The following is a 13,838-nucleotide window of genomic DNA, read 5'->3' as shown; positions in this document are numbered from 1 at the left end:
TTCTGACTGAAAGGGACCTACATTTGTTTTAACTAATCTCTTTCTCTTCACATATCTATACAAACTTTTGCAGTCAGTTTTTATGTTACCTGCCAGTTTTCTTTCATAATCTACTTTCCCTTTCCTAATTAAGCCCTTTGTCCTCCTCTGCTGGACTCTGAATATAATAATCATTAATAGGTATCTGCACATTCAACTCATCCACCTTATTCATAGCAAAAGGATTTGAGTATAGGAGCAGGGAGGTTCTACTGCAGTTGTACAGGGTCTTGGTGAGACCACACCTAGAGTATTGCGTACAGTTTTGGTCTCCAAATCTGAGGAAGGACATTATTGCCATAGAGGGAGTGCAGAGAAGGTTCGCCATACTGATTCCTGGGATGTCAGGACTGTCTTATAAAGAAAGACTGGATAGACTTGGTTTATACTCTCTAGAATTTAGGAGATTGAGAGGGGATGTTATAGAAACTTACAAAATTCTTAAGGGGTTGGACAGGCTAGATGCAGGAAGATTGCTCCCGATGTTGGGGAAGTCCAGGACAAGGGGTCACAGCTTAAGGATAAGGGAGAAATCCTTTAAAACTGAGATGAGAAGAACTTTTTTCACACAGAGAGTGGTGAATCTCTGGAACTCTCTGCCACAGAGGGTAGTCGAGGCCAGTTCATTGGCTATATTTAAGAGGGAGTTAGATGTGGCCCTTGTGGCTAAGAGGATCAGAGGGTATGGAGAGAAGGCAGGTACGGGATACTGAATTGATGATCAGCCATGATCATATTGAATGGCGGTGCAGGCTCGAAGGGCCGAATGGCCTACTCCTGCACCTAATTTCTATGTTTCTATGTTTCTATTACAAATTGAGTGTATAGTGGATAGGGATGATACAGTGAAAGGCCTGGATAGAGTGGATGTGGAGAGGATGTTTCCACTAGTGGGAGAGTCTAGGACAAGAGGGTACGGCCTCAGAATAAAAGAGCGTTCCTTTAGAAAGGAGAAGAGGAATTTCTTTACCATCAGAGGGTGGTGAATCTTTGGAATTCATCGCCACAGACGGCTGTGGAGGCCAAGTCATGGATATTTTTAGAGATTGACAGATCCTTGATTAGTACGGGTGTCAGAGGTTATGGGGAGAAGGCAGGAGAGTGGGGTTAGGAGGGAGAGACAGATCAGCCATGATTAAATGGTAGAGTAGACTCGATGGGCCGAATGGCCTCATTCTGCTCCTATCACTTATGAACATTGCAATTTGAGGACTGTTTGCTTGATGTTTGCAAACTTCCAATGTCAGTCTTGATCTTTTCAGTCTCGGTATCTGTGACTAATTGGACAAAAGATCCTTCTTAAGGAAAGAAAAGCGTACATGGGTCGGCATGGACGAGTCGGGCCGAAGGGCCTTTATCCGTGCCGTATGACTCAGATTCTCTCCACTTCCCACAACATTGACGGAAGTTACATTTAGATGCAGCTGTGGAATTCCCCAAACTTATCTCAAAATACAACCACAATTTATACTTGAAAAAAAAACAGAGGTGCTCTCTAAAAGGCCTGTCCCACTTACAAGACCTTTACAGGCGATTGCCGGCACTCGTCATAGGTCGCCGAAATTTCCAACATGTGGTAAACTCAGCGGTGACCAGAAAGACGCTACGACTCTTTGGAGACCTCTCAAGACCATAGGAGACCTCTCAAGACCATAGGAGACCTCTCAAGACCATACAGCCAGTCGTAGTGTCTTTCTGGTCGCCGCTGAGTTTTCAACATGTCGAAAATTTTCAGCGGCCTATCACGGGTGCCGGCAGTCACCTGTAAAGGTCGCGTAAGTGGGACAGGCCCTTAATTTCTCCACATCACTGAGGACTGAGATGAGAAAAACATTTTTCACACAGAGAGTGGTGAATCTCTGGAATTCCCTGCCACAGAATGTAGTTGAGGCCACAGTTCATTGGCTATATTTAAGAGGGAGTTATCTGTGGCCCTTGTGGCTAAAGGGATCAGGGGGTATGGAGAGAAGGCAGGTACAGGATACTGAGTTGGACGATCAGCCATGATCATATTGAATGGCGGTGCAGGCTCAAAGGGCCGAATGGCCTACTCCTGCACCTATTTTCTATGTTTCTATCACAGTGGTCAGTGTTCCTTCCAAAATAAGAGCATCGGTTGAAAGACACTTGTGGATGAACTGAGGGGCATGACTAGGAAGGAACTGCTGCAGATGCACTAAAAAAAAATGATCCCAGGAATGAGTAGGAGCATTTGTCAGCACTAGGCCGGTACTCGCTGGAGTTTAGAAGAATGAGGGGGGGACCTCATTAGAAACGTACTAAATAGTGAAAGCCTTGGATAGAGTGGATGTGGAGAGGATGTTTCCACTAGTGGGAGTTTCCACTAGGACTAGAGGTCACACCCTCTGAATTAAAGGACGTTCTTTTAGGAAGGAGATGAGGTGACATTTCTTTAGTCAGAGGGTGGTGAATCTGTGGAATTCTTTGCCACTGAAGGCTGTGGAGGCCAAGTCAGAGGATATTTTTAAGGCAGAGATAGATAAGATTCTTGATTAGTGCGGGTGTCAGAGGTTATGGGGAGAAGGCAGGAGAATGGGGTTAAGAGGGAGAGTTAGATCAGCCATGATTGAATGGCAGTCAAGTCAATTCACTTTTGTTTCTATAGCACATTTAAACATAGAAACATAAAAATAGGTGCAGGAGTAGGCCATTCGGCCCTTCGAGCCTGCACCGCCATTCAATATGATCATGGCTGATCATCCAACTCAGTATCCTGTTCCTGCCTTCTCTCCATACCCCCCGATCCCCTTAGCCACAAGGGCCACATCTAACTCCCTCTTAAATATAGCCAATGAACTGGCCTCAACTACCTTCTGCGGCAGAGAATTCCAGAGATTCACCACTCTCTGTGTGAAAAAAGTTTTCCTCATCTCGGTCCTAAAAGATTTCCCCCTTATCCTTAAACTATGACCCCTTGTTCTGGACTTCCCCAACATCGGGAACAATCTTCCTGCATCTAGCCTGTCCAACCCCTTAAGAATTTTGTAAGTTTCTATAAGATCCCCCCCTCAATCTTCTAAATTCTAGTGAGCACAAGCCGAGTCTATCCAGTCTTTCTTCATATGAAAGTCCTGACATCCCAGGAATCAGTCTGGTGAACCTTCTCTGTACTCCCTCTATGGCAAGAATGTCTTTCCTCAGATTAGGAGACCAAAACTGTACGCAATACTCCAGGTGTGGTCTCACCAAGACCCTGTACAACTGCAGTAGAACCTCCCTGCTCCTATAAAAAACAACTCTCGTTGGCCAAGGTGCTTTACATTGGTGGAGGTACTAACGTTATACAACGGTGGTTCATAGATTAAGTACATACATAAGTACATACATATAGCCCTCCCTCAGAGGACGTCAAGAAAGGCTAGAGAGTAAAGATGAGTTTTAAGTCTCGACTTAAAAGAGTCGATGGAGGGGGCAGTTCGATGGGAAGGGGGATGCTGTTCCACAGTCTAGGGGCTGCAACCGCAAAGGCGTGATCGCCCCTGAGCTTATGCCTAGACCGCGGGATGTTCAATAAGCCCAAGTCAGCCGATCTGAGGGACCTGGAGGTGGTGTGGTGGGTAAACAGACTTTTGATGTAGGTGGGGGCAAGATGGGCCAAATGGCCTAATTCTACTCTTATCACTTATGCCCTTGTGCTGGTTTACACCAAAGATGGACACAAAGCGCTGGAGTAACTCGACGGGGCAGGAAGTGTCTTCCCTTCCTCCTCTCCAGAGATGCTGAGTTACTCCGGCATTTTTGTTTCAGTCTTATTGATCCAAACTAGTCGGTCAGTGTTGCTGCAACTGTGCAATGTCTTGCAGTGGGAGATGGAGGAAGCGGGCTGCATGCAAATCGTGCTGTGGTGTACTGCCGACAGTTCCGGGACTTCTTTATTTACAGAACACACACACACACACACAAGACCAGCTGAAAGCTCGTATACCCGAGGCAGCAACTGCAGAGAAACACTTCAACCCTGCCCCCTCTGAAGCTTGGAGAATTATCGCCATGGCGCTTTTTAGTGTTTTCAAAACAGGGTTTTAACTTTTTTGAAACGCGATTGGGGAATTGCATTTTTGTGATATTTCATTGTAAAAATGTGCATTTAATTTCCCAGCTAAGTTTGGCCAGTGGGGGCGGCAGGGGAGTGTGTACAACTCTTGCAGTGGAACCTACGACCAGTCAAGAACTCCGTTCAGCTCAACAAAGCCACCGACACAAAGTGCTGGAGACACTCAGCGGGTGCAGCAGCATCTATGGAGCGAAGGAAATAGGCAACGTTTCGGGCCGAAAGCCTTCTTCAGACATTAACAAACCAGAATAAGTCAAGAGATATGGGACGAGAAATGGTCTCTTTAAGAATAATGTGCAAGTCATTTAGAACGGAGACGAGGAAACACTGCCTATTTCCTTCGCTCCATAGATGCTGCTGCACCCGCTGAGTTTCTCCAGCACTTTTGTCTACCTTCGATTTCCCAGCATCTGCAGTTCCTTCTTAAACATAAAGTGCTGGAGGAACTCAGCGGGCCAGGCAGCATCTCTGGAGGACATGGGTGGGTGGTATTTCGGGTCGGGACCCTTCTTCAGCCCCGACCCCCCAGAAACGTCGCCTATCCATGTTCTCCACAGACGCGCTGAGTTCCTCCATCACTTTGTGTGTCTGGCTCAAGATTCCAGCACCTGCAGTTCCTTGTGTCTTCAGACAAAGCATTAGATCGGCCCCAGAATCTCTTGACCATCTCTCCACCGTCCCCGTAACGTTAAGAAAAATATTTAAACATCTTTCAGCCACCACGATATGTAGAGTGAAATAGCATGGAAAGAGGCCCTTCGGCCCAACTCATCCATGCCGACCAAGATGCCCCTACTAACTAATCCCACTTGCCTGTGTCTGCCCCATATCCCTCTCAACCTTTCCTATCCTGTCCAAATGGTTTTTAAATGCTGTTATAGTCCCTGCTTCAACATCCTCCTCTGGCAGCTCGTTCCATACACCCACCTTTAATAGGACGAAAATCCTTCCTATTAAATCTTCCCCCCTCTCACCTTAAACCCATTAGCTCTTGCTCCCCCTACGCTGGGTAAAACACTCTGTGCATTCAACCTATCTCTTCCCCTCTGGACTTTCTGCCCCTCCATCAGATCACCCCTCAGCCTCCTGTGTTCCACGGAATAAATTCCTAGCCTGCCCCACCCTCTCTCTCCCTGTAGCTCAGGCCCTCGAACCAGTATTTAAGGATCGCCTAGAATACTACAAATGACCAATTATGTTGTAAATTGGATTGATCAGAGAGGGTGGTGGAAGATTTAAATGATACATACAAAAGACTTATAACATGTGACAAAATGTAACATGTTTAATGTAACGTACAAAACGTAACACAACATGCCACAAAAATGTGACAAGCTACAAAATGTAACATACAAAATGTACACAGCTGAATGTAACACAAGTCAGGTCAAGTCAAGAAAGTTTATTGTCATGTGTCCCAGATAGGACAATGAAATTCTTACTTGCTGCAGCACAACAGAATATTGTAGTCATAAATACAGAACAGTTCCGTTCAATATTCACATAAATACGCAGATAAAGTCCACTAGGCTGTTACAGTTCAGAGTCTGTTTGTTGACGAGTTTAATAGCCTGATGGCTGTAACATGCAAACTAACACGACAAATGTAACACGCTAAATGTAACATGCAAACTAACATGACTAAATGTAACATGCTAAATGCAACACGACATATATAGCACACATGTAACACGCTAAATGTAACACGACAAATGTAACATGCACCATGTAACATGCAAAATGTAACACGCTAAATGTAACATGCAACATGTAACACACTAAATGTAACATGCAACATGTAACACACTAAATGTAACATGCAAACTAACACGACTAAATGTAACATGCAAACTAACATGCTAAATGTAACCCGACTAAATGTAACATGCAACATGTAACATGCAAAATGTAACACGCTAAATGTAAGACGCTAAATGTAACATGCTAAATGTAACACGACTAAATGTAACATGCAACATGTAACATGCAACATGTAACACGCTAAATGTTACATGCAAACTAACACGACTAAATGTAACATACGAAATGTAACACGCTACAAAATGTACATACACTACTAGTTACATCCAAGCTCCACTCCTGCCTACATTCAGACACACAATCTCGCCAAGAACTCTGACCACTGTTGATCTATCTCTCCGCCTGCAGAGCAGGGCAGGACAGGGCAGGACAGGACAGGACAGGACAGGACAGGACAGGACAGGGCTGGGCGGAAAAGTTCAGGGGAAACTCCGGGTTAATTACTGACCTCTTTCCGACGACAAAGCGGCCCGTTTGTCCGCCCCTCCTGCTGACACCACCACCACAAGCCCCATCAGTTCGGCATCTTCCTCCCCCCGCCCACAGCCCTCGGCCCAAACAAAGGGGAAGAGAAGTCCGGCTCAGGCTCAGGCTGTGAACGAGAGAATGATGTCTCCCCCAGGGAGTCGAGCATCGTACGGGAGCGCTCGCAAGCCCGCAGCCAAGGAGGGAGAAGAGGTGTGAGTGGGACAGCCAGTGGCCGGGATTCAGAGCTGTCGACCCGGGGAGGGGAGGGGGGCAGAGAGAGCGAGAGAGAGAGAGAGATCGCGTCCGCAGTTGCAACTGCAGCAGCCGCCGCTTCTTTGTTTCGATTCAGAGAGGTGCCAGAGTCCCGAACTAGTCTTCAGCTCCTCCTAGTTCCTTCGCGTAACCAGTTACGTGCAGACCGACCCGTCCCGTCCCCAGCATCAACTGTGAACCATTTTGTGAGTTTCCTGTTCGACAACCACTTTCTTGTTTGTGTCTAAGAAGGAACTGCAGATGCTGGAAAATCGAAGGTGGACAAAAATGCTGGAGAAACTCAGCGGGTGCAGCAGCATCTATGGAGCGAAGGAAATAGGCAACGTTGAAAACGTTGCCTATTTCCTTCGCTCCATAGATGCTGCTGCACCCGCTGAGTTTCTCCAGCATTTTTGTCCACCTTCGACAGCCACCTAGAAACATAGAAAATCGGTGCAGGAGTAGGCCATTCGGCCCTTCGAGCCTGCACCACCATTCAATCCTGTACCTGCCTTCTCTCCATACCCCCTGATCCCTTTAACCACAAGGGCCACCCTCTTAAATATACTGGCCTCAACTACCTTCTGTGGCAGGGAATTCTAGAGATTCGCCACTCTGTGTGAAAAGCCAGCACCGCCATTCATTGTGATCATGGCTGATCGTCCCCAATCAATAACCCGTGCCTGCCTTCTCCCCATATACCTTGATTCCACCAGCCCCTAGAGCTCTATCTAACACTCTCTTAAATCCATCCAGTGACTTGGCCTCCACTGCCCTCTGTGGCAGGGAATTCCACAAATTCACAACTCTCTGGGTGAAAAAGTTTTCTCTCACCTCAGTCTTAAATGACCTCCCCTTTATTCTAAGACTGTGTGGCCCCTGGTTCTGGACTCGCCCAACATTGGGAACATTTTTCCTGCATCTAGCTTGTCCAGTCCTTTTATAATTTTATATGTCTCTATAAGATCCCCCCACATCCTTCTAAACTCCAGTGAATACAAGCCTAGTCTTTTCAATCTTTCTTCATATGACAGTCCCGCCATCCCAGGGATCAATCTCGTGAATCTACGCTGCACTGCCTCAATCACAAGGATGTCCTTCCTCAGATTAGGAGACCAAAATTGTACACAATACTCCAGATGTGGTCTCACCAGAGCCCTGTACAACTGCAGAAGAACCTCTTTACTCCTATACTGAAATCCTCTTGTTATGAAGGTCAACATTCCATCAGCTTTCTTCACTGCCTGCTGTACCTGCACGCCAACTTTCAGTGACTGGTGTACAAGGACGCCCAGGTCTCACTGCACCTCCCCCTTACCTAACCTAACCCCATTGAGATAATAATCTGCCCCCTTGTTTTTGCCGCCAAAGTGGATAACCTCACATTTATCTATATTATACTGCATATGCCATGCATCTGCCCACTCACTCAATCTGTCCAGTTCACCCTGCAAACCTCCTAACATCCTCTTCACAGTTCATATTGAATGGCAGTGCAGGCTCAAAGGGCCGAATGGCCTACTCCTGCACCTATTTTCTATGTTTCACACTGCCACCCAGCTTTGTGTCATCTGCAAACTTGCTAGTGTTGCTCCTAATTCCCTCTTCCAAATCATGAATATATATGGTAAACAGTTGTGGCCCCAACACCGAGCCTTGCGGCAATCCACTCGCCACTGCCTGCCATTCTGAAAAGGACCCGTTCACTCCTACTCTTTGCTTCCGATCTGTCAACCAATTTTCTATCCATGTCAACACCCTACCCCCAATACCATGTGCTCTAATTTTAGTCACCAGTCTCCCGTGCGGGACCTTATCAAAGGCTTTCTGAAAGTCCAGATACACTACATCCACTGGCACCCCTTCATCCATTTTACTTGTCACATCCTCAAAAAATTCCAGAAGATTAGTCAAGCATGATTTCCCTTTCATAAATCCATGTTGACTTGGACTAATCATTTTACTGCTATCCAAATGCCCCATTATTACCTCTTTAATAATTGACTCCAGCATCTTTCCCACCACCAAAGTAAGGCTAACTGGTATGGAATGCCCCGTTTTCTCTCTCATTAGCTATCCTCCAATCCACAGGAACTGATCCTGACTCTATTGAACATTGGAAAATGATCACCAATGCATCCACTATTTCTAGAGCCACCTCCCTAAGTCCCTGGGATGCAGACCATCAGCCCCAGGGGATTTATCATCCTTCAGTTCCATTAGCCTACCCAATACTATTTCTCGCCTAATGAAAATTTATTTCAGTTCCTCTACCTCCTTAGATCCTCTGTCCTCCAGTACATCTGGGAGATTGTTTGTGTCTTCCTTAGTGAAGACAGATCCGAAGTACCTGTTCAACTCTTCTGCCATTTCCTTGTTGCCCATAATAATTTCACCCGTGTCTGCCTTCAAGGGACCCACATTTGACTTTGCTACTCATTTTCCCTCAACATATCTAAAGAAGCTTTAACTGTCCTTCTTTATATTCCTGGCCAGCTTCCCCTTGTACTTCATCTTTTCAGCCCGTGTTGCCCGTTTTGTTTCCAATGTTGACCTATGAAAGTTTCCAAATCCTCCGGCTTCCGGCTACTCTTTGCTGTGTTATACATCTTTTCTTTTAGTTTTATTCTATCCCTAACTTGTAACTTCTCTTGTCAGCCACGGTTGCCTCCTACTCCCCTTAGAATCTTTCTTCCTTTTTGGAATGAAATGATCCTGTGCCTTTCGGATTATGCCCAGATATTCCTGCCATTGCTGTTCCACCGTCATTCCTGCTAGGATCCCTTTCCAGTCTACCTTGGCCAGCTCCTCCCTCATGCCTTCATAGTCCCCTTTGTTCAACTGAATAATATTTGTGTAATCAGTGAAGTGGGAAAGGAGAAGTGTAAGGCATGAGATTCATGGCATGTGGGTGAAGATTGATTGGAACCTTCTGATGGCACTCTGAAGATACTTGTGCCCATGTATGTGTATTTGATGGTTACACAAAAAAGCTGGAGAAACTCAGCGGGTGCAACAGCATCTATGGAGCGAAGGAAATAGGCAACGTTTCGGGCCGAAACCCTTCTTCAGACTGGCCCGTTTCGGCCCGAAACGTTGCCTATTTCCTTCGCTCCATAGATGCTGTTGCACCCGCTGAGTTTCTCCAGCTTTTTTGTGTAACCTTCGATTCTCCAGCATCTGCAGTTCCCTCTTAAAAACTATGTGTATTTGATGCTGTCTGTGGATCTAGAAATTTAAAGGGCCCTGGTTCTGGTTCTGGTTGATTACAGCGCAAACACCTCATCAGTGGTTACCTCACATATGAGGAATTTGCCCTTGGTGCTCCGCCCACAAGTAACATGACATACAGTGACAGTTACGAATGACTCAGACACTAAACATTAATAATAATAAAACATTAATGATAAAACACCATTGATCAAGCCTGTGAACCAACAAAATACCCACAGCAGATAGATATAGATAGATATGCCATTTATTGTCACTATACATGTACAGTGAAACTGAAAGCTGCTCGTACTCAGTGCATACATACAATTTAGCACAAAAAACAAGAAACAGAAAAAACAAAAAACAGAAGGGAGATGGGGGGGGGGGGGGAAATAGGTGCACAAATTCTGCGGCGCTACATACATATATACATATATACAGATGGAAGTCCGTGTTGGGCGGTGTAGTCAGTGCATGTGTGAATTTGAATTTATAGTAGATATAATTCTCGGAAAGCAACTATTCCTGAGTCTATTTGTCCTGGATTTGATGCACCTATAGCGCCTTCCAGGGACAGCAGGTCGAACAGTCCAAACGCAGGATGGGATCTGTCTTTGATGATCTTCTTTGCCCTGCTAAGGCAGCGGGAGGTGTAGATGTCCATCAGGGAGGGGAGAGGGCAGCCAATGATCCTCTGCGCTGTCCTGGTTACCCTCTGAAGCCTCTCCCTGTCTGCCATGGTGCAGCTGCCATACCATGCTGTAATGCAGTATGTCAGCAGGCTCTCGATGGACGAGCGGTAGAAGGTCAGCAGCAGGTTAGAGTCCAGGTTGTGCTTCCTGAGGACCCTCAGGAAGTGCAGCCGCTGCTGAGCCTTCTTGATGACCGCTGTCGTGTTGTCCCTTCCAGGAGATGTCAGCAGCGATATGGATGCCGAGAAACCGGAAGGTGTTGACCCTCTCCACACACTCGCCGTTGATGTGTAGGGGGGCTAAGTCGGTGCTGTGCCTCCTGAAGTCGACAATGAGCTCTTTTGTTTTCCTGGTGTTCAGAGCCAGATTGTTTTCTGAGCACCAGGTTGTCAGCCGTATATTATACGTACATGGCTGCTCTTTGTAACTTTTTCTCAGACGGGGATACACTGCCACCTGATACAATGGCTCCACTCTTTTCAATCTCTTTTCTACCTATAAGTTTATCACCATTTTTTCTCCATTGCGATATACCCCCAGCGGTATGAATATTGACTTCTCTAACAAAGTAGCCCTTGCCTTCCCTCTCTCTCCATCCCCCCCCCACTCCCACCTCCGACTAGCTTCAGTCCTCCTGATTCATTTAACATAGAAACATAGAAAATAGGTGCAGGAGGAGGCCATTCGGCCCTTCAAGCCAGCACCACATTCATTGTGATCATGGCTGATCATCCCCTATCAATAACCCGTGCCTGCCTTCTCCCCATATCCCTTGACTCCACTAGCCCCTAGAGCTCTATCTAACTCTCTCTTAAATCCATCCAGTGATTTGGCCTCCACTGCCCTCTGTGGCAGGGAATTCCATAAATTCACAACTCTCTGGGTGAAAAAGTTTTTCCTCACCTCAGTCTTAAATGGCCTCCCCTTTATTCTAAGATGTACTCATTGTACGCCTCCTTGTCACCTTCCCCTCAGCTAACAATGATCCATTCCACGTTTCCTCATCATCATCTGCTTCGATCTGTCCTTTTCACACCTTACCCTTCCAAAACTCTATATCTCCCTCTCCCCTGACTCTCAGTCTGAAGAAGTGTCTCGACCTGAAACATCACCCATTCCTTCTCTCCAGAGATGCTGTCGGACCCGCTTGAGTTACTCCAGCACTTTGTGTCTATCTTCGGTGTAAACCAGCACCTGCAGTTCCTTCCTATACATCAAGTCTGGGGGGGGGGGGACTTTGGAGACAGGAAGATCTGCAGATGTTGGAGTCTTGACTCAAATACAAAGCGTTGGTGGAACTCAGTGGGTCAGGCAGCATCTGTGGAGGGATTTGTCAAATTTTCTTCCATATATTTTCCTCCGCCTCACAGCGCCACAGAGACGTAGGGTGCTGTCTGCGTGGAGTCTGCACGTTCTCCCGTAGATTTCTTCTGGGTGCTCCAGTTTCCTCCCACATCCCAAATATGGGGAGAAGGCAGGCATGGGTTATTGATTGGGGCCGATCAGCCATGATCACAATGAATGGCGGTGCTGGCTCAAAGGGCCGAATGGCCTCCTCCTGCACCTATTTTCTATTTTTCTATGTCCCAAAAAACGTGCAAGTTTGTAGGTTATTCGGCCCTCTGTAAATTGCCCCTAAGGTGCAGGGAGTGGAGGAGAAAGTGGGATAACATAGAACTAGTGTGAACAGGGTGATCGATGGTCGGCACGGACTCAGTGGGCTGAAGAGCCTGTCTCCATGCTGTATCTCTAAACTAAACCAAGCTTAGATGTTCAAGGATAGACACAAAGTGCTGGAGTAACTCAGCGGGTCAGGCAGCATCTCAGGAGAAAAGGATAGGCGACCTTTCTGGTCGGGACCCTTCTTCAGACTCAGAAAGTAAGGTTTTGCCTGACTCACCTAGTTCCTCCAGCACTTTGTGTTTTAGGAAGGACAGTGGGACAATCTCCTGAAATTCAGCTGTCTACAAAAGTCCAACTCCATAGCTGACTTTAGACTTTGGACTTTCATTTTAGACTTCAGAGCTACAGCGCAGAAACAGGCCCTACGTCCCACTGAGTCCACGCCGACCAGCCATCACCCCGTACTCTATCACTATCCTACACACTAGGGACTAGGGGAGAATATGTGTTCGGCACGGACTAGAAGGGTCGAGATGGCCTGTTTCCGTGCTGTAATTGTTATATGGTTATATGGTTATATAGGGACAACGGCAGCACGGAGGCGCAGCGGTAGAGTTGCGCCTTACAGAGCTTGCAGTGCCAGAGACCTGGGTGCGATCCCGACTACGGGTGCTGTCTGTACGGAGTTTGCACCTTCTCCCCGTGACCTGTGTGGGTTTTCTCCGAGATCTTCAGTTTCCTCCCACACTCAAAAGGCGTTCAGGTTTGAATGTGAATTGGCTTGGTGTAAGTGTCAAAATTGTGTGTGTGAGGACAGTGTTACTGTGCGGGGATCGCTGGTCGGCACGGACTCGGTGGGCCGCTGGGCCTGTTTCCGCGCTGTGTCTCTAAACTAAAAAAAAACTAAAAATGTACAATTTCACAAAAAGCCAATTAACCTACAATTTGTACACATCTTTGGAGTGTGGGAGGAAACCGAAGATCTCGGAGAAAACTCATGGGGAGAACGTGCAAACGTGCAGTCAAGTAAAAGCATGAAGCAAGCGTATTGTACACCACCTACTAATTAATCTTTGGAGCCTTTGGAGAATATTTCCTTCCTGAATTTTTGAGAACTGGATAAATTGCTGACTTTTTTAATGAGTTGGCTGTCATCAACATAAGCAAGGCCAATAGTTTCTGATGAACTTGCTAATGTGTTGAGTTGTTTAAAGCAATGCAACCCAACATAAAGGGTTTGGACAATTCAGTTATAAATCCAGCCTGCAATAAATAGCGTGCAGTTTGTTGTGTGCGTTTCCCTGCGCTGAGATTCCTGTATCATTGCCAAGACTCCCATACGCAGTGACTGGATTTTTCATGTGTCATCATTTACTGCACAAACAATAAGTATTGTCCACTTTTTTTGATCAATGGAGCGTTGTGCCATTTAAATTAGTTATGCCAAGTGGTGGAGTTGCTGCCTGTCAGAGACCCGGGTTCGATCCTGACTACGGGTGCTGTCTGTACGGAGTTTGTTCGTTCTCCCCGTGACCTGCGTGGGTTTTCTCCGGGATCTTCGGTTTCCTCCCACACTGATCGTCCCCAATCAATAACCCGTGCCTGCCTTCTCCCCATATCCCTTGATTCCACTAGCCACTAGAGCTCTATCTAAT

At 46.5% G+C, this 13,838-nt stretch overlaps 1 protein-coding gene across 1 annotated transcript in view; it reads right to left on the bottom strand.

Moving 5' to 3' along the window:
- The window catches only part of LOC129701381 (cyclin-I-like), a 33,730-nt gene extending 26,877 nt beyond the window's left edge, over nucleotides 1-6,853 (bottom strand). Inside the window, exon 1 of the mRNA XM_055642518.1 lies at nucleotides 6,384-6,853. The gene's annotated coding sequence lies outside the window, so the exon portion shown is untranslated. The remainder of the gene's footprint in view (nucleotides 1-6,383) is intronic.
- Nucleotides 6,854-13,838: the final 6,985 nt, after the last annotated feature.

This window comes from Leucoraja erinacea, chromosome 11 (genome assembly GCF_028641065.1).
Source record: "Leucoraja erinacea ecotype New England chromosome 11, Leri_hhj_1, whole genome shotgun sequence".
NCBI lineage: Eukaryota > Metazoa > Chordata > Chondrichthyes > Rajiformes > Rajidae > Leucoraja > Leucoraja erinaceus.
This window is presented reverse-complemented; position numbering and strand designations above follow the sequence as displayed.